General features: G+C 38.9%; 1 protein-coding gene across 2 annotated transcripts in view; it reads right to left on the bottom strand.

Moving 5' to 3' along the window:
* The window catches only part of PTPDC1 (protein tyrosine phosphatase domain containing 1), a 70,278-nt gene extending 47,733 nt beyond the window's left edge, over window positions 1-22,545 (bottom strand). For both annotated transcript variants that reach the window (XM_043453283.1, XM_043453284.1), the window contains exon 1: window positions 22,181-22,545. The gene's annotated coding sequence lies outside the window, so the exon portion shown is untranslated. The remainder of the gene's footprint in view (window positions 1-22,180) is intronic.
* Between the last annotated feature and the right edge of the window lie 1,578 nt (window positions 22,546-24,123).

The raw sequence follows: 24,123 nt of genomic DNA, 5'->3' as shown, positions 1-24,123 counted from the left end.
AGATTTACATTAAATATTTTTATATTACTTTTCAAAATTCTGGACCTTTAAAACATATTTTGACCCCAAAAAAACAATTACCACCATTTTAGAACCATGGGATTTTTAGAGCAGTCAGAATTGTTCGGTAGATGAGGAGTTATGAAGCATGTCCCAGGTGATCCAGCATGTGGTGACAAGACAGACCTAGCTGTCACTTTTTCTGTTAAGTCTTTCCTGAAGCCACCCTAAGCTCTTCAGTTGTGATGCAGTAAAATGCGACTACTGGACTGGCTTCCCTACACACCATAGGGTCTCAAGAGGAGAAGCCATGACTTGCTCTGTCTCTTGAAAAGGGGAATAAGGGACACATTCACTGCATTCATATCTCTTGAGGTGAAATGGCATATTAGACTGAATTTCATGGATCTAACACCTAAACCCCATTGAAAACACGGCTTTAGGAACTTCCCTGGTGGTCCCGTGGTTAAGACTACATACTTTCAATGTAGGGGAAGAGGTTTGATCCCTGATCTGGGAATTAAGATCCCATATGCTGCACCGAGTGGCCAAAGAAACAACCTCCAAAATGGCTTTAAATAGTGTTGAATTAATCTTACCCTTTGGGTAGTAAAAAGTACAAATAAGATTGTGGACTACTGTATTAAAACTTTCTTCTCAACTCAGCCCTCAGAAATTCAAATTTGTGAGGAACCTCACAAGTCCTCTATTAGAATCCTAACCCACAGGAGCATTCTTTCCACAATGTCTTTGAAAAGTAACAGTGACATCATCACATGATTCTAGTAAAAAACTCTTTTTATGTGGCTACTCTGTAAATATCTGCTCTGAGACCACACAGAATAATAAACCCTTTGTTCCACATATCTAAAGCTGGCTGGCGATCATGTACTCTCGCATTACATCTTCCCAGACTATCCATCAGCAGTTCTAGACCTCATAGACATGGATGCCCTTTCTATTTAAATTCTATAGTTATTCATATCCTAGTACCCAGAGCTGAGATCTAATCCTCAGATGGGCTGTGATCATCAAAACTTAAAACAAAAACAATCAGCTCCCCTGCCTGCACAGTGTATGTGGTTTACCATCACATTAGTGTTTTCAGAAGTCCCAAGACACATCAAGATACAATAGTTTTTTTTTAAAAAAAAAAGGCTAAAGATGATTGGCAATACATTTTGAGGTTAAAAAATGGACATTCAAACACAGATAATTAAGCATATATAAAAGTTTATAATGAAATAAATGGTACAGAATGAAAAGTCTCCATTCCTATTTTCCAGCCCAACTTTTACTCCCCAGAGGTAAAAAATGTAAACACTGGGTTTAATTCTTCCAGGGGAAATGACTACATGTACACTTCTGGTTATTATCATCTTTAAAATGATTCACCATATTATTGAATTCCTGGTATAAAAAATGAGGAAACTGGCTCATTTACTCTACTTACCTCCCACCATGCCAAATCTTTCTCCATTAAACACACCAAAATATTTTTAATTCTTCTGATTATCTTTGTAATTTTAAGTAACATCCTTTAATCATATTTTATTCTATCAACTTTACACAGTATCTCGATTCCTTACCTTGCAAAATAAGAAAAGTAGTTTTATCTGTACTATTCCATTTCACCTTTCCCCTCAACTTCCAAGTTCTGCCACCTATTTCATTTCCTTTTTTTTAAAACAATTTTTAATTTTAAGCTTTAGCTAATTAAGATCTAGCTAAAGCTTAAAAATTAAAAGTAACTGCAAAAATGATATAGGTAGAAGAACTTGGAAGTAGAGGGGACCTATATTATTTTTTGAATGATTTTTAATTTTTACACTTTAGCTATATCTGCAACTGGGCATTCCTGGAGGCTCAGCAGTAAAGAATTCACCTGCCAATGCAGGAGATACATCTTTGATTCTTGAGTGAGGAAGAACCCCTGGAGAAGGAAATGGCAACTCATTCCAGTATTCTTGCATGGAAAACTCCATGGTCAGAGGAGCCTGGAGGGCTATAGTCCATGGGATTGCAAAAGAGTCAGATATGATTTAGCAACTAAACAACAAAAAATACCTGTAATCAAGTTTTCCATGCCTTGTCTTTACGCTTATTCTAATATGCAAGGGAAAATACAAAATAATTATTTTGTGTTAGATATTATATACATGTATTGTGTATGCATGCATGCATGCATGGTAAGTCACTTTAGTTGCAAGTCTTTGCAACCCTTATCTCCAGGCAAGAATACTGGAATGGCTTGCCATTTCATTCTCCAGGGGCTTGATCCCAACCAGGGACTGAACCTACATCTCGTGTCTCCTGTATGGGCAGGCGGGTTCTTTACCACTAGCGCCACCTAGGAAGCTCTATCTGTATCTGTAGCACTATCAAAAGTATTCAGTGCAAATTCCCTTTCATTCTTCTTGTAGTTGTTTATCACATGCCTTCATCTAAACTCTAGTAGCCTCAGTTCCACTGGTTTACAAATTAAACAGCTTTCCTGTTTGCCTGAACAACCAGTCATACTTTTATCCTGTTTTACTTAATCCTTCTTTCTCCTCAAGGAAATCCTCATTATTTATTCAATAGGTCTCAATTACTGACTTTTTTCCTGCCTCATTAGACTAGTTATCTTAAATTAGTATGGCAGCTCCACAGCTGCCCTCAGTTTAGGCTAATTTAGCCCATTGCTTAAGGCCACAACTTTGTAAGGCTTCCACCTGCTGCTCTGGGTATCATACATGAGGCTTTTCTTCTCTGACTGGTGGGAACATGAACTATTTCCAGCCCCCTGAGTGCCCTGGAACTGTTCTGTCTACTTCTTCCTGTATCTTTCCCTAGTCTTGGGTAGTCTGTGCAGATCAGCCAAATACTCTAGGCCAGCAAAAACTTGAGGGTCCTCCACATGTTTCTATAGCCTCTCTTCACGCTATCCCTTCTCTCCATACTACACTGCAAATTCTAGCCATCCTGGCTCTCTACACGTCTCCAAGAAGGCTTCGTTTAGGTACTCCCCACACTGCAGCATGCAAACTGCTTCCAGGGAGGCAGCTGGTGCAACCTGAAGCTCACCACGTTTGCTTGTCCTCTCTCAAAGATCATGATTCCAAGCTGCCTGCTTTTCAAAGTCCAAAACCATTTTTACATATTTTGTCTGGTTTTATAGTTATTTCAGGCAGGAGGGTAATTCTGGTCTCTGTTATTTCATCTTGTTTGGAAGCAGAAACCCCCTTGGCCCTCTTCAAATAACTCAAATCTAGGAGAACTCTGCAAAAGTGCTCATTTGTGCACTGACTCTCCATAAAACCATTAATTTACAGTCCAATTATACACAGCTTAACTAAGTTAGTTAAACGACATGGTACAATCCAATGTTCTGTGTGTTTATATCCTAACTCTGTACTGTCTGCCATATGAACCATTTTGAGCTACAATTTTATCTTCTGTAAAATGAGGGTTATTATACCTATTGTCTTAAGATGTTGTGAAGATGAAGAGAGGTTGTATGTTTGTGTGTGTGGGTGTATTACCAGCACAATGTCTGGTATATAGGTATTCGATAAACACTTGTTTATTTTCATTTACAAGCCAGTACCTGTAATCTTTTTCTTTACTGTCTAAGTCTGTATTCACTTCATTTTTTTGCTATTATTAGAATTTGTATTCCCTTCATTATCTGTAAAACAGTCCTACCAACAGTTAGTAATGGTTGAGTTTCTCAAGATTTATAAAAACATTATCTCAATTCACAAATGAATTTATTTTATATGCTTGGTTGTAGATTCAGTATAAAAGGGGGATAAATAGTAATCCTATCATTTCACTGCAAATCATACCTGAATTTCATTTCTTGTTTCTTATGACAGATATTTTGCTTACTCTATCATACAGTTTGCTTTTATCCCAAAATGTCCCTCAAAATGACTTAACTGCTTAGGGCTAATCACATGTTCATTAATTAGTACCTAATACTTGAAAGTCAGAACACCAATGGACTGTGACTCATATTGTTAAGAATCATCATCATAAAGTAAGATGATTTTTGATACAAAAAATGTTCTACTACATAAAAAAGTCATTTCACACAAGAGACCAGGTTCTGAAGTGAACTAAATAGTTCTTAGGTCACTACTTTCTCTTCCATCTTCCAGATACATAGTGATCTGCCAAAATTTATACATGTATTTTGGGGAGAGAATTTACAGGGATTGTATTAATAAGTGCCTGAGATATCAGAAGTATGGTATATTCTTCCTAGACTCTCAAAGCACTAGCACTCCAATGTGCATCAGAATCACCTTGAGCGCTTGTGGAAAATGCAGATTCTTTGGCCCATCCTCAAAAGGATTTGTTAAATTTGGTCTAACAATTTCTATCATCAACTTACTCTCCAGCTCATTCTGGTAAGAGGCTTTCTGTCACACTTAAAGAAATACAATTGAAATGATTAGATTCTACACAGCAATCATGATAAAAGCTTCTGTGGCTGAAAATTTTAAGTTTGTATGGGGAAAAACAGATGCAAGCCTAAGGCTATGAGTGAACCTATGCAACCTATATATTTTTATGCTCATGAATAACATAATAACACATATGCTTACTTAACGCCAAGCCCTGTTCCAAATGCTTTATATATCTCAACTCATAATATCCATGACAATATTATTAGATGAGTATCACCATTATTTCCATTTTAATACTTAGTTTAATTTTAGAGAAGTTTTAGATCCATAGCAAAACTGAGTAGAAGGTACAGAGATTTTCCCCTAAACCACCGGCCTATTTCCCACATGCCCAGCCTCTCTCATTATCAACACCCCCCAACCAAAGCGGTACATTTGTTATAACAGAAGAACCTACACTGATACGTCATAATCACCCAGAGTCAATAGTTTACCTTAGGATTCACTCTTGGCATTGGACACTCTATGAAACTAGACAAATGTATGACATGCATAGGTTTCCCAGGTGGTGCTGGTGGTAAAGAACCCCCTGCCAAAGCAGGAGACACCAGGAACCTGGGTTCAATCCCTAGGTTGGGAAGAGCCCCTGGAGTAGGAAATGGCAACCCATTCCAGTATTCTTGCCTGGAGAATTCCACAGACAGAGGAGCCTGGTGGGCTACAGTCTATGGGGTCACAAAGAATCATGGTATGTATCCACCATTATAGTATCATACACAGTACTGTGTCTGCCCTAAACATCCTCAGTGCTCCACTTAGTTACACTCTATACCCCATCCCAGTAATAATTAATCTGTTCACTGTCTCCAGACTTTGGCTTTTCCGGAATGCAATAGAGTTGAAATCATACATTATGTAGCCTTTTCAGATTGGCTTTCACTTACTAATATGCAGTTAACATCTTCCATGTCTTCAGGGCTTGAAAGTGCATTTCTTTTTAGTGCTGAATAATATTCCATTCTCTAAAGGTACCAGTTTATTCACTCACCTACTGGAGAACAACTTGGCTGTTTACAAGTTTTGGCATTTATGAATATAGTGGCTATAAACATTTGTGTACAGCTTTTTTGTGTGGACAAAGGTTTTTCAGCTCCTTTGGGTAAACATCAAGGAGCATAACTGCTGGATTATATGGCAAGAACATGTTTAGTCTGTGCATTATTTTTACAGATTTTACAGATTAGGAAACTAAGGCAAAGAGAAGTCAAACAATTTGTCTGAAGTCATAGCTATTATCTGAACTTGGATTTGAGCTGGGATTTGAATTTACACAGTTCAGCTCCAGAGTTTGTGCTCTTAACCACTATACATACAGATTTTCAACAATAAAGACAGACCTTAGTCTGCTACACTATGCATTGGAACTTAGCTACACTGGATTCTGCACCATTTATAACTGCTTCCCTTTCAAGAAACTCTTCAGAGCTCCTTTCCACAGTAGTATTTTCAAATTTGTCTTGCTCTGTGCAGACAATCTGTCAATTCTTCCTTCCAAATTTTCATTCACTGCTATACCAAAGTCAAGTACCAACAACACAGCCCTTTTACATACTTTACGTTCCTCCCTCCCAACAGAAACAGAAATGCAGCTAGTCTAACATAATGTTACAAAATCTAAACAAATTTTCAATAGAGTTGTTGGCACTTACTGGCTTTGTGATCTTAAGCACACTAACAGCTCTGAGACTATCTACTCTGTAGAAGTTATAAAGATTACCTGAGAGCCAGTACAGAGATCTAATTCCATACCTGATTGATAATACAGTCTGTTTTCAACACAGAAGCCAGAATGATGTTGTTAACTTCAGGTGGATCATGTCACCGTTCTCTTCAAAACCCTTCTAGTCACCCTATTCACATTTTAAACCAGCCCTCTTTCCCTGTTCCATTTTTCTCCTCAGGACTTGTAAAGAAAATATATCTAAGCACATTACATAATTTACTTATTTATCCCATTTACCATCTGCCTTTCTCTACCCAATGAAGTCATAGATTTTTGTGTGCTTTGTCAACTACTGTGTCTTAAAAGCCCAGAAAAGGGCCTGTTATGTAGTAGATGCTCAAAAATTTGTTGAATAAATATTGGATTGGCCAAAGAGTTCAATCATTTGCAGTGTTGCTTGCTATTCAGTTGTTAAGTCATGTCTGACTTTTTGAGACCCCATGGAATGTAGCACCCCTGTCCTTCACTATCTCCCACAGCTTGCTCAAATTCATGTTCACTGAGTCGGTGATACTATCTAACCATCTCATTCTCTGCCACTGCCCTCTCCTCTTGCCTTCACTCTCTCCATCAGGGTCTTTTTCAATGAGTCGGCTCTTTGCAGCAGGTGGTCAAAGTATTGGAGCTTCAGCTTCAACATCAATCCTTCCAATGAATATTCAGGACTGATTTCCTTTAGGATTGACTGGTTTGGTCTCCTTGCAGTCCAACAGACTCTCAAGAGTCTTCTCCAACACCACAGTTCAAAAACATCAATTCTTTGACACTCAGTCTTCTTTATGGTCCAACTCTCACATCTGTACATGACTACTAGAAAAACCATAGCTTTGATTATATGGACCTTCTGTATCATTCTCTATATATATTTAACTATATTGTTCACAATATCTTACAGAAAAGCCCAAATGAAGTTTATGGTCAACCCAATATATACCACACCACCATCATTTAATCTCTCTGAACCTCAGCTTTTTCATCTGTAAAGGAGGAAGAGTAATCATGCTTTACTTATCTCAAGATTGTTGCTAAGAGCCTATCAAACAACAGCACCACTACACAAATGCAAGAAATGGCATTCTCTCTATCTTAATTTCCCTGATCACAGTGACATCTCCAACATCTTTTCAATTTTCAGCCTGAAAAATTTGTGTTTCTCTTAATTCCCTAAGGAGTGTAGCTAGTTTTTTTTTTTTTAGCCAAATATGCACGATGACAATAAATTCAACCCTCAGCTCAAATTTTCTCTCCTTTAGGATGCTTTCCCTAATGCTAATTACACATTCTATTCACATCCCCTTATCATGAAGGGCTGACAAGATTTATCTAGTGGCTCAGATGCTATAAAAAATAGATTCTTAATACCACAGTATGTAGTATTTTGTCCTTAATAGAATTAATGCACTCCTTATGACTCCTTATGTAGTCAAACAAAATAAAACTGTGAATCCCACCTCTGAGTCTGCATCCTCAACAAAACTACAACAAAAAACCCTAGAACTATATAAAATCCTCTTTCTCCTCAAATCACCTCTGGAGAACAGGCTGGCAACATTTAAAACACACCTTTTCTTTTTTTCAAATCCCTCCAGCCTTTCTAACTAGGTAAGTCCTCAGGGAAATAACTTACGACTGCTTTGAATATACGTTATGTCTGGCAGTTTGCTATGAACTACACTGGTTTCTGTGATCTCACACCTTAAATACACCTTAGGGAAGGTCCCCAGCTCTCAGGAGACTAATCACAGATCAGAGAAAAACAACACTACAGTATCATTCTCAGTATTTCATCATTTGAAGAAATATGCTGTTTGGTTCAGATTGTTCACAAAACATATTATGATAAAACAGGTAAGATGTTAACAATAGGTGAAACTGGTTTTCATAAGCAAGGTTTCCATACTCTTTTCCCACAAACCACCAAATCTGACTGGTTATTCCTACAGGTTTCAACCATCTTCACATGAGTGCCACTACCACAGATACTTCTAAATTCATTAAAAAAAAAAAAAAAAGTCAACAAATCCTAATTCAACACTCATCAGAATCAATTGGAGAGCTTTCCTAAAATCCAGACTGGTCAGCCCCACCTCAAGAATTTCCACTCAGTAGGTCTGGATGGGGCTGAGAATCTACCTTGTTAACTAGTTTTCAATGACCTTGATGCTTTGAGAATCAATGCATTAGATAGGCAATTTGCATTTACCTAGCAGCACCTATTCTATAGATTATTGTGAAAGTGTGTCTCCTGGGTTCTATTTAGCTGCCAGAAAAATAAAACTTTCTTTTTTTCCGACCCAATCTTCACAACCTCCTGAAACATGTTAAGAAGTTCTACATCATCAACCAGATCTAGAAAAAGACTCATGTTCCTGGGTGAGACCTGGGCATTAATGTTCCTATCAAAATTCTATTTTAAACCAAACACATTACCTGGAATCAGGGCATTGCTATGCAGGTGGTATCCACAAGAAAGATTCTCCTCATCAGTCATTTTTAGTAAAAAACAGCATACCACATCATTTTGCAGACCATAATTTGGATTCCTAACCAAAAGATGTTTTATTATCTGAATATTCTTTTTAGTAAGTATATAAACACTGTGGTCATATAATTACATCCACCTTTAAATACACATATTGTGACACTGTTTAGAATTTTTTTTTAATTTATTTATTTATTTTTTATTAGTTGGAGGCTAATTACTTCACAACATTTCAGTGGGTTTTGTCATACATTGATATGAATCAGCCATACATTTACACGTATTCCCCATCCCGATCCCCCCTCCCACCTCCCTCTCCACCCGATTCCTCTGGGTCTTCCCAGTGCACCAGGCCCGAGCACTTGTCTCATGCATCCCACCTGGGCTGGTGATCTGTTTCACCATAGATAATATACATGCTGTTCTTTTGAAATATCCCACCCTCACATTTTCCCACAGAGTTCAAAAGTCTGTTCTGTATTTCTGTGTCTCTTTTTCTGTTTTGCATATAGGGTTATCGTTACCATCTTTCTAAATTCCATATATATGTGTTGGTATGCTGTAATGTTCTTTATCTTTCTGGCTTACTTCACTCTGTATAAGGGGCTCTGTTTAGAATTTTTAAAATAAATTGCAGCTAGTTCAGCATGAACAACTTAACACAGTAGGTGAAGCAGAGCTCACTGTTCACCTACAGTCCCCATTTATTACAGACTGGGAAGGTGAAGCAGAGCTCACTGTTCACCTTACAGTCCCCATTTATTTACAGACTGGAAGGTGAAGCAGAGCTCACTGTTCACCTTACAGTCCCCATTTATTTACAGACTGGGAAGGTGAAGCTCACTGTTCACCTTACAGTCCCCATTTATTTACAGACTGGGAAGGTGAAGCAGAGCTCACTGTTCACCTTACAGTCCCCATTTATTTACAGACTGGGAAGGTGAAGCAGAGCTCACTGTTCACCTTACAGTCCCCATTTATTTACAGACTGGGAAGGTGAAGCAGAGCTCACTGTTCACCTTACAGTCCCCATTTACTTACAGACTGGGAAGGTGAAGCAGAGCTCACTGTTCACCTTACAGTCCCCATTTACTTACAGACTGGGAAGGTGAAGCAGAGCTCACTGTTCACCTTACAATCCCCATTTACTTACAGACTGGGAAGGTGAAGCAGAGCTTACTGTTCACCTTACAATCCCCATTTATTTACAGACTGGGAAGGATAACAAGATTTTACATCTTTTACATTCCTGAACTACTTCTCAAAGAAAATACTATTCTGTGAAACATATTTGAAACACTTGAGTGACAAGCTTGGATAACTTAAAACAAGGGCAGGTGTGTAGCTCCTGGGAAATCACAGGCTTAGATCAGAACTTCTATAGCAAGATACAGAGAACATCTGGTTTAGGTAGTGGATTGAATTCACACACTAGCTTCCCCTTCCTCCTAAGATCCTGGTGAGAAGAAATTTAAAAAGAATAATCTCACGGAGCGAGAAGCAGGAGGTTTTAATGGATTTGCGAAGAAAGAAAGCAGACAGAAGTAGAGGCAACTAAAACTGAGTGGAGGAAGTTGTAGCCTAAAATATGACCATGAAGAGAGTTAACAGATAGTTATGTCTTATCAGAAAAGATGAAAGACAGTCAGATGATCATCTTCAAAGTGCTAAAAGAAATACATGGTCAACCAAGAATTATATATCCAGCTAAATTCTCCTTTAAAAATAAAAGCAAAATTAAGGCATCTCCAGATTTAAAAACAAAGACCAAAAAAACAGATATGAGAGAATCTGTTGCTAGCAAATCTGCCCTATGCGAAATACTAAAGGAATCCTTCAGGCTGAAATGACTGACATCATAGAGCATCTATAAAGATTTCAAATCCTAAATGACGATGCTGTTAAAGTGCTGCACTCAATATGCCAGCAAATTTGGAACTCTCAGCAGCGGACACAGGACTGGAAAAGGTCAGTTTTCATTCCAGTCCCAAAGAAGGGCAATGCCAAAGAATGTTCAAACTAGCACACAACTGCACTCATTTCACATGTTAGCAAAGTAATGCTCAAGATATTTCAAGCTACACTTCAACAGTATGTGAATCAAGAACTTCCAGATGTACAAGCTAGATTTAGAAAAGGCAGAGGAATCAGAGATAAAATCGCCAACATCATGTCAACAGACAGTAACATGGAAACTTACATTACCATATGTAAAATAGATAGCCAATGGGTATTTCCTGTATGGTTCAAGGAACTCAAACTGGGGCTCTGTAAAAACCAAGAAAGGTGGGATGGGGAGAGAGATGGAGGGAGGTTTAAGAGGGAGGGGACAGATATATATCTACGGCCAATTCATGTTGATGTTTGGCAGAAACCAACACAATTCAGTAAAGCAATTATCCTTCAATTAAAAAATAAATAAATTTAAAAACAAGAATGAACACTAAGATAAATGATACTTTGGTTGACTATAATATATTTATATAGGTTCATAGATTATAACAAATGTATTATTCTGGTAAGCAATGTTGGTAACGGGTGACGTATCTGTTGGAGCAGGGGATATTTGGGAAATCCCTGTAACTTCCTCTCAATTTTGTTGTGAACTTAAAACTGATCTTAAAAAACTAGTCTTAAAAATATGGACCCAAAACCATAAAATATAAAAGCATAAATTAGATTTCATTCTCCCCCTAAAAAACTAAACTACTAATATATACAATCTACAAAAGACATGTTAGATTCAATGACACAAACAGGTTGAAAAGTAAAGGACAGGGCTTCCCTGATGGCTCAAGTGGTAAAGAATCTACCTGCTAGGACAGGTGACACGGGTTCAATCCCTGGTCTGGGAAGATCCCACATGTCACAGAGCAATTAAGCCCCACCATCTGCAGTGATTTTGGAGCCCAGCAAAATAAAATCTTCCACTATTTCCATTTTTTCCCCATCTGTTTGCCATGAAGTGATGGGACCGGATGCCATAACCTTAGTTTTTTGAATGTTGAGTTTTAAGACAGCTTTTTCACTCTCCTCTTTCACCTTCATCAAGAGGCTCTTCTTTGGTTCATCTTTGCTTTCTGCCCATCAGGTGGAGGGTGGAAAGTGCTACTTCCTAAATATAACCAGAGGCAGCGCAGATAAGAGAAAAATGTGTGCTATAGCGCCACCTATTGGAAGAGAAAATAAAATCCTCTTAATTACTTTTGAGTTATCAGAATCAGTTGAAAAGTATTCTCTATTTCAAATACACCAGAGGAACAACTCATGAAGCATCATGAAGAACCACAGTAACACTATCACAAAAAGAAAATGACAATTTCATCCAAAACAAAATTAAAACTATGGAGTATTATGATCTAACAGAGAATTCAAAAGAGCTGTCATGAAGAAACTCAACAAGCTACAAGAAAACTCAGAAAGGCTCAAGTTCAATTAGCTTGATAAAATCAATGAACCAAAACAATAGTTTACCACAGAGGTTGAAACCCTAAAAAAGAACCAAACAAATTCTGGAGCTGAAGAACTCAATATACGACATAAAGAATGTATTCGAAAGCACTGGAAATAGAGCAGACCAGATACCACAAAAATGCAAAAAATTATAGAAGAATATCATGAACAGCTATGTAACAACTAATTGGAAACATAGAAATAGACAAATTTTTAGAATCATTAACCACCCAAAACTGAATTATGAAGACAGACAGTGAAATGGAAACATAAAAACCTCCCCCAAAACAAAAGCCCAGGACCAGAGGCTTCACATGTAAATTCTAACATTCAAAGATGATTTAATATCTATCCTTATCAAACTCTTCAAAAAAACTGAAAAATAGGGAATGCTAAGTAATTTCATAAAGCCAACATCACTCCGATACCAAAACCAAATGAAGACAACACAAAGAAAATTATAGCCAATATCTCTAAGCAAAGATGCAAAAATTCTCAACAAAATATTAGCAAGCTGAATACAATACATTCAAAGATCACACAACCATGATCTACAGAAGCAAGGATGGTTCAACATTCTCAAACCAAACCATAATCTATCAAAGCAAGTTGATTCAACATCCTCAAACCCATCACTGTGATACATCACATAGATAGATAGATATGTATATACAGGAATACAAACTACTCAATCACAAAAATGATAGAATACTGCTCAGTATCATCTTTCAACATGGATGTACCTTAAGAGTATTATACTAAATGAAGTAAGTCAGATGAAGAAAGATAAATACCATGTGATTTCACTCATGTGAAATATAAAAAATAAAAAACTTGAATAAACGAAATCAAACAGATAGATATAGAGAACATAGTGGTCACCAGAGAGGAAGGGGTGATCAGGGGGAGAGTGAAATAGGTAAAGGGAATCAACTAAATGGTAACAGATGGAAATTTGGTGGTGAGCTGTAAGGTACATAGAAAAAATACATTATTGTACACATGAAGTTTATATAATGTTGTAGCCAATGTTACCTCAACAAAAAGGTAATTAAAAAAACAGAAAATCTGAAGAGACATGATTAAGTATGCACGTGCACGCGCGTGTGCATGCACACACCCACACACACGAAGCTTAATCCTATTCGTGGATTCAACCAACCACGGATGGAAAATATTTGGGAACAGAACCAAAAAGCAGAACTTAAGAATTTGCTACATACCTGCAACTATTTACATAATCTTTAGCTTGTATTTACAACCATTTACATAGCATTTGGGCTTCCCAGGTGGCACTAGTGGTAAAGAACCCACCTGCCAATGCATGTAGACATTGAGAGACACAAGTTCAATCCCCGGGTTGAGAAGATTCTCTGGAGGCAACCCACTCCAGTATTCTTGCCTGGAGAATCCCATGGACAGAGGAGTCTGGCAAGCTGCAGTCCACTGGGTCGCACAAAGTCAGAAATGACTGAAGTAACTCAGCACGCACGCGTGCAGGCACATAGCATTTACATCGTATCTATAAGTAATTTTATAGGGTTTATAAGTAATCCAGAGATGCTTTAAAGTATATGGGAGGATATGCATAGGTTATATGCAGACATTACATCAATTGATATAAGGGATTTGAGCATCCATGGAATTTGGAATCCAAGGTGGGGTGGGGGACCCTGGAACCAATTCACTGTGAATAAGCAGGATGACTGTATTTACAGTTGGAAGTTTCAGCACCTGTTTTCAAGGACCTGATAGATCAGGTAGGCAGAAAATCAGTAACACTATACATGACCTGAACAGTACCATCAATCAACTTGATCCAACCGATATTTATAGAAGATTTCATCCAACAACAGAAGCACACACGGAACATTCACCAACATTCTGGTACATAAAGCACAATTTAATAAATATAAAAGAATACAAACCTTATAATATATGTTCTCAGAGCATACCAAAATAAAACTAGAAATCAATAATAGATGATAGCTAGACAATTCAATTTCGAAATTAAACAATGTACTTTAAATTATACATGAGTTAAGAAGTCTCAAGATAAATTTGAAAATGTTTTGAACTAAATAAAGACGAAAAGTACAACTTCATTTACACAACATGAATATACTTAGTGAACTGTACACTTAAAACGCTTGTTGTTGTTGTTTAGTTGCTAAGTCATCTCCGACACTTTTGTGACTCCAAGGACTGTAGCCCTCCTCTGTCCATGGGACATCATATTAACACACAGAACAAGAAAAATCATGTGATCATATAATACATGAGCAGAAACAGTTCAACATCAATTCATGATAAAAATGCTCAAAAATTAGAAAAGAACTTCAATAACCTAATACAGATTATTTTTTAAAAAATCACAGCTAACATCATTCTCAACAGCAAGATGCTAAGCCTTCCCCCTAAGATCAGGAACAAGGCAAGGATATCCTCTCTTTGTTGTTGTTGTTCAGTCTCTAAGTTGTGTCCCACTCTTTGTGACTTTAGCATGCCAGGACTTCAGCACACCAGGCTCCACTGTCCTCCACTTATCTCCTGCAGTTTGTTCAAATTCATGTCTACTGAGTCAGCGAAGCTTTATAATCATCTCATCCTCTGCCGCTCCCTTCCCCTTTTGCCTTCAATCATTCCCAGCCTCGGGCTCTTTTCCAATGAGTCCGCTCTTCGAATCAGGTGGCCAAAGTACTGGAGTTTCAGCTTCGGCATCAGTCCTTCCAATGAACACCCAGGACTGATCTCCTTTAGGTTGGACTGGCTGGATTTCCTTGCAGTCCAAGGGACTCTCAAGAGTCTTCTCCAACACCACAGTTCAAAAGCATCAATTCTTCAGCACTCAGCATTTTTCATGGTCCAGCTTTCACAACTGTACGTGAGCACTGGAAAAGCCATAGCTTTGACTTACACAGACAAGTGTCAGCAAAGTATTCCTCTGCTTTGGAATATGGTGTCTGGGTTTGTCAGAGCTTTTCTTCCAAGGAGCAAGCTTTAATTTTGTGGCTGCAGTCACTGTCCGCAATGATTTTGGAGCCCAAGAAAATAAAATCTGTCAATGTTTCCACTTTTTTCCCTTCTATTTGCCATGAAGTGATGGGACTGGATCTTAGTTTTTTGAATATTCAGTTTTAAGCCAGTTTTTTCACTCTCCTCTTTCACCCTCATCAAGCAGCTCTTTAGTTCCTCTTCATTTTCTGCCATTAGACTGGTATTATCTGCATATCTGAGGATGTTGATATTTCTCTCAGTAATCTTGATTCCAGCTTGTGATTCAGCCAGCCCGCATTTTGTATGATGTACTGTGCATGTAAATTAAATAGGCAGAGTGACAATAACAGCCTTGTCATACTCCTTTGCCAGTTTTGAACCAGTCAGTAGTTTCACGTTCGGTTCTTACTTGCTTCTTTACCTGCATACAAGTTTCTCAGGAGACAGGTAAGGTGGTGTGGTATTCCCATCTCTTAAGAATTTTCCAATTTGTTGTGGTCCACAAAGGCTTTAGCATAATCAACGAAGCATAAGTGGATGTTTTTCTGGAATTCTCTCGCTTTTTCCATGATCCAATGAATGTCGGCAATTTGATCTCTGGTTCCTCTACTTCTTTGAAACCCAGCTTGTACATCTGGAAGTTCTTGGTTCACATACTACTGAAGCCTAGCTTGAATAATTTTGAGCATAAGATGTTAAGTATTTCCCCTAAGATCAGTAACAGGGCAAGGATGTCCTCTCTCATCACTTCTAATTCAACCTCACACTGAAAGTCCTAGCTAGTGCATTTAAATAAAAAAAAGAAATGAAGGGTATTCAGGCTAGAAAGGAAGAAATATGTAAAACTGCTTTAACCACAGACAACATACTGTAGGCAGAAAACCCCAAAGAATCTACCAAATAACTCTTATTCATAATGAGTTTAGCAAAGTCAAAAGGCACACAGCCACCACATAAAAGTCAACTAGTCAGTAAAGATGTCGATTTTCTGTGACCTAATGTAGGGATTGGGGGCAGGAGGAGAAGGGGACGACAGAGGATGAGATGGCTGGATGGCATCACCGACTCGATGAGCATGAGTATGAGTAAACTCTGGGAGTTTGTGATGGACAGGTAGGCCTGGCGTGCTGCGATTCATGGGGTCGCAAAGAGTCGGACACAACTGAGCGACTGAACTGAACTGAACTGAATGCAATCCCTATTGAAATTCTAGCCAGGTTTTCTTTTTTTTTTTAATAGAAATATATAAACTTATTTCAAAAATTTGTGGAAAGGTAGAGGTACTAGAATAACCAATTCAATTCTGGGAAAGAAGAGCAAAAGCTTAAGCATTTATATTATTCAATTTCAAGACTTACCGTTACGATATTGAACATGGGGTGGAGGAGGAAGAATAGACACATCAGTCAATGAAACAGAATATGAGTATGGAAACAGACCTACACAAATACTGTCAATTTTTGACAAAGGTGCAAAGGCAATTCAATGGAGAAAGAAGAGTCTTTTCAATAAATCACACTACACATTGGAAGTCCATATACAACAAACTGAACTTCACATCTTACACAAAAATTAACTTGAAGTGGATCATAGACCTAAATGTAAAATGTAGAACCTAAAAAATTTCTGTAAGAAAACTTAGGGAAAAATCAGCATGACTTTGAGTTTGGTAATGAGTTTTTAAGTACAATACTAAAAGCAAAATTCATTAAAGAAAAAAATTTTAAGGGAGAAGTCAAGATGGCAGAATAGGAGGACCCAGAACTTGTCTCTCCTCACAATTAAATCAAGAATACATCTACAAATGAAACAATTCTCACGGAGCACCTTCTGAACATTAGTGGAAGACTCTGGACTCCTAAAAGGATAAGAAAAATCCCCTAACAACCGGGTAGGACGAAAGAAAGAAAAAAAGGAAAGGAATCAAAAAAGGGGCCAGCAATCCTGGCGGGAGGCTGAAGGTGAGGACAGGTTCCCACATTCAGAAAATGTGGGGAGATCAGCTGGAGCAGAAAGGGAACTTTGGGGGATCAAAGGAGATGGCGCTTTCTGTGGAAGGCAGAACAAAGTAAGAAACACATGCATGGTCTGTGCCTCAGCCCTGTGCACTCCAGTATGAGTTGTGTGTCTCCTGGTGTAGAGGGCACTGGGTGCTGGAAAGTGGGGTTCAGAGAGTGGACTCAGGGAGGATTGGCTGTGAAAAGACAGCCTGAAGTAACAGGACTAAGGGTCCCACAACCAGGAAAGTTTACACAAAAAACCTGGGACATCACAGAAGCAAGGCATCATTGTTGAGTGGCACAGAAGGGGCAGGGCCACCACTGCAACCCCCTTCCTCAACCATCTGCTTCAGCCTCTGCAGGCACTGGGAGGGACTCCCACCAGAGTGATTCTGCCCCAGTATAACTGCCTGTCAGTCTCCTTGAGCACAGTCCAGCTGTGGTACCCCTCCCTGGCCTGGGTGAATAAGTGTGCTTCAATGATGAGCAGATTAGAGCAAGCCCTGGTTTCTAATACCATTTTCCAGTGAAAGGATCCAGGGAAATGGGTGATTTTACATAAAAAAGAATGAAATAATGTCATTTGCAGCAGCACAGATGAACCTAGAGATTGTCATAAGTGAAGTCAGAAAGAAAATGACAGATACCATATGATATACGTGGAATCTAAAATATGACACAAATGAACTTATTTATAAAACAGTCACAGACATAGAGAATAGACTTGTGGTTGCCAAGGGGAAGTGGGATGGGGGAGGAATGGATTGGGAGTTTGGGACTAACAGATGCAAACTATTATATATATTAATAGAATGGATAAACATCAAGGTCATACTGTATAGCACAGGGAATTATATTCAATATCTTGTAAAAAGCCATATGGAAAATAAAAAAGTAAAAAACAACAAAGATAAACAAAAAGAGAAACGGCTGATTTTAGAAGCAGAGTAGAGAATATACAAGATGATCCTGGCCCAGAAAGTAGAAAAGTGCTCAAAACACAAACTGCTAGGGCTACGTCAAAGCGATTCAGAAGCCAACTAAAACAGCTCACAATGGCAAACACTGGAACAATCTGAACAACAAAATAAATAATGCAGTTTTTAGTTATAACTGTATGATGATGGAAAACTTTGACATCATCAATAATAATAAAATTAGATCTTTGATATTTTTCCAGTTTTCAATCATATAAAGTTGTGTCTTTGTGCAAATATATATTTTTTTCAAAGTATGAAGACAGAGTATACAGGAACATACTGAAAAGAGACAGATAAACTAGTATATGTTAAGGGAGGAAGAAGCCAGGATAGTTAGGGACTCATGAGTCAATATAATAAATACCTGAGTTGCTACTAGGTGCCAAGAACTACGAGAGGCATGAGGAATATAAGGGTAGATAGTCCCTGACCTTTAAAAACATCATTGTCTGGGAGAAAGAATGAAAACATATACCCAGGAAGTATTTTTATTCAGTTATCTTTCCTTTCCCTATAAGTCTGAGAAAGAATTCCACCATATGATCTTATTTTCCTGTATTACTCCAAATCCTCCCAACTCCACTCATGATGTTTATTTCCAGCAAATAAAATAAAATATAAAATTTCTGAAGGATTTACTGAAAAAGACTGGAAAAGAAGAGAACTTAAGTGTTAACAATGTATAACTGACCAGATAAAACTTCCTTCAGAGACTCCCCCAAAAGAACCCTCCTGGCAGTGGGGAAATGGGCAGTGGGGAGTAAGAGGTACAGAATTAAGGTAAAAAAGAAGCAGAGAAATAACTCTGTTCCTGGGTTGGTAGACTGGGTTTCTGTAGACTGATTTAATACATAGATTCTTGTGGGCCCTACTTTAGCAACAAAACATCTGTTCACAAAGAACTGAAATCATGTGTGTAAAAAGCATATTTGTCATATGATACTAGATTAAAAAATATAAGGTATAAAATAGAATGTAGAGTATGATCTCATTTTTATTAAGAAATACATAAATAAAACAGGTACATAAACAAAGACCAGAAGAACATATGTCAAAATATTAACAGTATATTTTATTTTCTGATTATCAGTATTTTCTAAATTTGATATTGACTATATATATTACCTACCTTTATTTATTTTTAGAAAACATTATTTTTAAAAGTCAATACATATTATATGCAAACTTCCTGGGAAACAGTATTGTGTCTAGAATAAAATAAAAACATAGAAACAACACTAATTAAACTACTGGGCAATTTAAAGCCTAAATCAGAAGATTTTTTTAAATGGAGAAAATATAAATCCTCTAGAACATTTTCCACCTAGAGCTAAATTAAATTAGTCTTTATAAAGCTATAAAAATAACGTTAGGATTGACTTTGAAAACAGTATGATTCAAAATGAGAAAATGTTTCCATGAATAGCTAAGATCATATGGCCATTCTTAAACATACAGGAATCTATGAATCTATAATAATTGATCCATTTAAACTATTATAATGCCTAGCACAAGTATTCAAACATTTTTTAGGAAATAAAATCCTGAGTTCATTTATGGGGCCAGACAACCTTCCTTTTGAAGGGAAGAGTGCCACAAATTATTAGATCAAGTGTGCAGAAGAAACGGTGCTGCTTGAACTGTAGTGAATAAAAACGACTCCAAGATCAAAAAAGACATGCCTTTGTTTCCCTCAAGTACTATTTGTAGGCCTTCTCTAAACCATTCTCCACCTGCAATGGCCAACTCCTTGCACTATAAACACAGGAGCAACCAGACAGGAAAGTATGAGCCAAAGACTAATACCTATTCACATCCAAGAGAAAGAACAAAGAAAGGAAGTATTCTTTCATAAGCTAGAATAAGGCTAGGTAATGGTTTTGCAGTAGAATCTGCCACTCAAAAAGTTATGGATTAAAATCATAAAGGTTTACTACCCAAGAGAACAAATGTTAGGTTCTAAACAAGACAAAAAAAAAAAAAAGAATAAAACATGATCATTAACAAACTGAGAAGATGTTAAAGCAGAATCCCTATTAATAAAGTTATTTTTTTCATGCAAGTGTAAGTAGATAGAGAGTTTCAAATTTTCATCACTCTAACTAGTTACAATGCAAAATTCACAGCTTCTTTAAAAATCCAATTTGCTCAATTTACTGTGACCAGATTGATCACTGTTTGAAAGTGTTGGAATTGGGGTTGGAGCACCAGGTCTTCCTTAAACCAAAACTCACTTTATTTCCTCAATCCCATATTGCCTCCATAAGAACTAGAAAAATAAAGCCTTTTTAGCAGCAAAGTGCATTAAATGACACTTAAATGACACATTAATAACTGCAAAGAAATGTTTTGATTATTCAACTTACATTTTTTAGAACATGAAATATATAAGCAAATTATATATATATATAAATATATCTTTTGGTGAGAATGAAGTGACATGGGAAAGAACAGATAAAGTCACTGGAAAAGAAACATTTCAGTGCAAACATATTCATACCAACGATACCATTTATTTTTGGAACTAAAGAAAAATCTTCAGATTTTGAGGCATTCGGAAGAAGAATGAGATATGCTCTTAAGAGAACTGTGATTTAAGGTTTATCTTCAGCATAATTATCTGATTTCCAATTGGAATTGTGAGGTTCAAGCTCATCTCCTAGAAGAATTTTCTAAATTGTGTGAACTTGAACAATCTATATGATTAACAAGATGGAGATTATTAATTAATAGCAGAACATGAAAACTTACAGATTGGAAGCATTATGAATGAATTGTGGTTTTAAAACTTTTTTCATGGTGTTTTAAATTTTAATATGGACTTTAAAATAAATGCCTTGAGCCATTTTCTCAGGAGTATCAGAGTAGCAACAAAGGAAGCTGTACAAAAAAAGAGGGGAGAGAAAGCGGGGAGGAGAAAGAAAGGAAGGAAGGAAGAGGGAGGGAGGAAGAAAGAAAACCAAAATTGCCAGCACTTTCTCAAACTGAGAACCGTGCAAGGTGCTAGCTCATAAACCTTGGCTTCTCCCAAAGCTTGGTTGGCCACCTCTTTGGAAGAGAAGATGTAATCTCTGCTCTTTGAATCGGGAGGGTACACCCCATCAGGAGGAGGGGGCTGGATGGGAAATTTATAGGTAATTGTTCTCCAAATGGTCCCTGGATCACCAAAATGGAATCACCTAGTAACAGTTAAAATGCAGATTACCAGGCGAGGTCCCAGATATTGAATTCACATTTTTGGGTGTGGGGGGCTGGGAATGTTCATATTTTAAGTCACAAACTAGAATTCTTGGTTGGGACAAAACTGGAACAGAGGCTGAGAGGCAACATGATGAATGGGTTTGGAGCCACAGAGGCTTGGGTTTAAATTCCAGTTCTTCATTTAATAGCTCTGACTGCAGCATGTCACCCAAACCCTTGGATCCTCAATTTTCTCATCATAGAAGGTGGAATGACAGTCTGTTTTTGGAGACCAAGTAAAATTATGTGTGTGTACGTGTGCGGTGTCACAAAACTATTCTAATAGACGACCTTTCAAGTTCTTCCAATTCGTTTGTTTTAATCCTCTAATGTACAAAACTATCACAAGAACGTCTCTTTATCTCTCCCCTTAAAGAAGGGTTTCTCACCTTTTTCTCATTTACCCCCTCTCCTCCCAGGAGCCTTTCTAAGCATTTTCCCTTCTAATCCTCCAGTCCGAGACAGGCAGTACTTAAGTTCTGAGGCCCTTTGGAAAGCCACAAGCCATTGTATTGTCTGAGATCTTTTCCCCCTCAAAAATATATGAGCACTATCATCTACGTTGAGAATGTCCATCCTCGAGAGGTGACTTGGTCAAGGTCACACCACAAATTAGAAGCAGGATCTGGTCTACATTGGCCAAAAACCGATGGTCTGGAACCGGCCCATCCGCCCTCCCCCTCCGTTTACTCATTTACTTTTAATTAGTTACTGACATTTAAAAATCAGGAGCTCCGACAGAAGGATGTCGGGTCCTGGGCGGGGCTGAGAGAGGCCCCTAGCAACAGGGCCCTGCAGCCCCGAAACCCAGGCCAGTCCCCCTCACTGAGGTGCCCGCCAGCACTCACCACGTGAGGATTCAAACGTTTAACACGCAGCTGGAATCGCCGGCGCAGCTAAGTTAGCAGCAGATCGCGCGCCTCTCCCCCGGCTTCTCATCCATAGTCCTCGTAGCGGCGGGCGGGTAGGCTTTACTGCCTTCCCCGCCCCACTTGCCCCCAGTCCGCCGGCTGACCTCCACCCCAACCCCAACTGAACCCCACAGGCCGTGCTTCGCCGACGTGTCCCAGAGGCCCCGCCGCCGCCCAGCAGGGCAGGCAACACTACCGCCCCTCACAGTCCTGCCTGCCTGACCAGGCCGCCCGCCTAGCGGTCCATTCACCGCCGCCGGGCACTAGGGGCTGAGGCAACGCTCCTTCTGCGGTCCCCGGAGTGTCCCCGCGGCCTCGCACTGCACCAATCGCCGACGCGCGCTGCTGCACGTGACGCGCGCTGGCCAATGGCAGCTTGAGACGGCCCGTGACGCGGCTGGCGGCTCTCGGAGCTTTCAAAGTGGGCGGCGGGCTGAGGGCGCGGTGGGGCACCAACTGCTCAGCTGACGCTGTTGGGTGGATTCGGGGTCAGTTCTGTGGGACTGCAGGTAGCCGAAGTCCAATTTTGACTCCCGCTGCTCTCCCCGGACTACACCAGTAGGAGAAAAAAGGGAAAGGAGTACTTGGGACGAGGGCTGACACAGTATGGGGTTTGGCCAGCCTCTCAGCCCTGGACCGAGAGCCTGTTTTCCACCTTTTCTTCCTCTGTTGTCATCCTAGTCCAGCCCCAGTCTTACTGGCTACCTAGCCTCCAGCTAGTCTCACATGTTCCTAAAGACGGGAATACTGGGATTAGATCAAGGCCCCGCAGTCAGCCTCACACTAGCTCCTTTAACAGATGGACGGATGGGTTCGCCTGCATGCCTAACTTTCAACATCCTAAGCCCTTAGGCTTTCCCCCCTCTCTCAGAAGGTGTTAGGTTGGTACCCCAGGAATGCAAACTCCACTCTATCCTTACTCTTGGCTTCTATCCCCAAGTTTGGGCCAAAATAGTTGTTGTAGCTTCTGACATCACCTTAGTTTAGTTTAGTTTGAACTAGTAGTCATTGTCGGAGAAAGCAATGCACCAATCCAGTACTGGCAACCCACTCCAGCACTCTTGCCTGGAAAATCCCATGGATGGAGGAGCCTGGTAGGCTGCAGTCCATGGGGTCGCTGAGAGTCGGACACGACTGGGCGACTTCACTTTCACTCTTCACTTTGATGCATCGGAGAAGGACATGGCAACCCACTCCAGTGTTCCTGCCTGGAGAATCCCAGGGACGGGGGAGCCTGGTGGGCTGCCGTCTATGGGGTCGCACAGAGTCGGACACGACTGAAGCGACTTAGCAGCAGCAGCAGTAGTCATTGTATTCTTCACCACTACTCTTTGCAGAAAAAGAAAAAAAGCCAATTTCACAGTAACAATTATTAACTCTATCAAAAGTTGACCCTTGAGATATATGTATCTTTAAAATTCTATGATGATTGTCTGGAAAGGCATTTGGACTATTAGGTTGAATGATATGATATGGCATTGCCATTTGTTCTAATCAAATGAAGTTTGAGTTGTGAGCTTAACTAGTCACTGTTTTGCAAAATGAAACACCAATTTTACTTGACTAAGAAACTAGTGTTCAGACTTGAGTATTTGTCAGATTTCTTAAAAATCTCTTTTAGAAAGGATCTTGCCAGAAGCCCCACCCGACAACTACTATCTACATCTTACAGATTTGAACTTAGTGACATGGCCTTGCCTGGTACTCTAAGCATATTTCTGCCCTCAATAAAATTCTCTTCCAAAAAAGGAAGGAAGAATGCCTTTGGATGAACAACTACAACCTCTTTTTATAAACACTTCCAAGTGGTCCTGTACCACACAACTCAGTAGAAATAATTCCTTGCCCTGGGTGTGCTGAACAACTTACTAGGCAAATAT

Source organism: Cervus canadensis, chromosome 30, assembly GCF_019320065.1.
Source record: "Cervus canadensis isolate Bull #8, Minnesota chromosome 30, ASM1932006v1, whole genome shotgun sequence".
Classification (NCBI taxonomy): Eukaryota; Metazoa; Chordata; class Mammalia; order Artiodactyla; family Cervidae; genus Cervus; species Cervus canadensis.
This window is presented reverse-complemented; position numbering and strand designations above follow the sequence as displayed.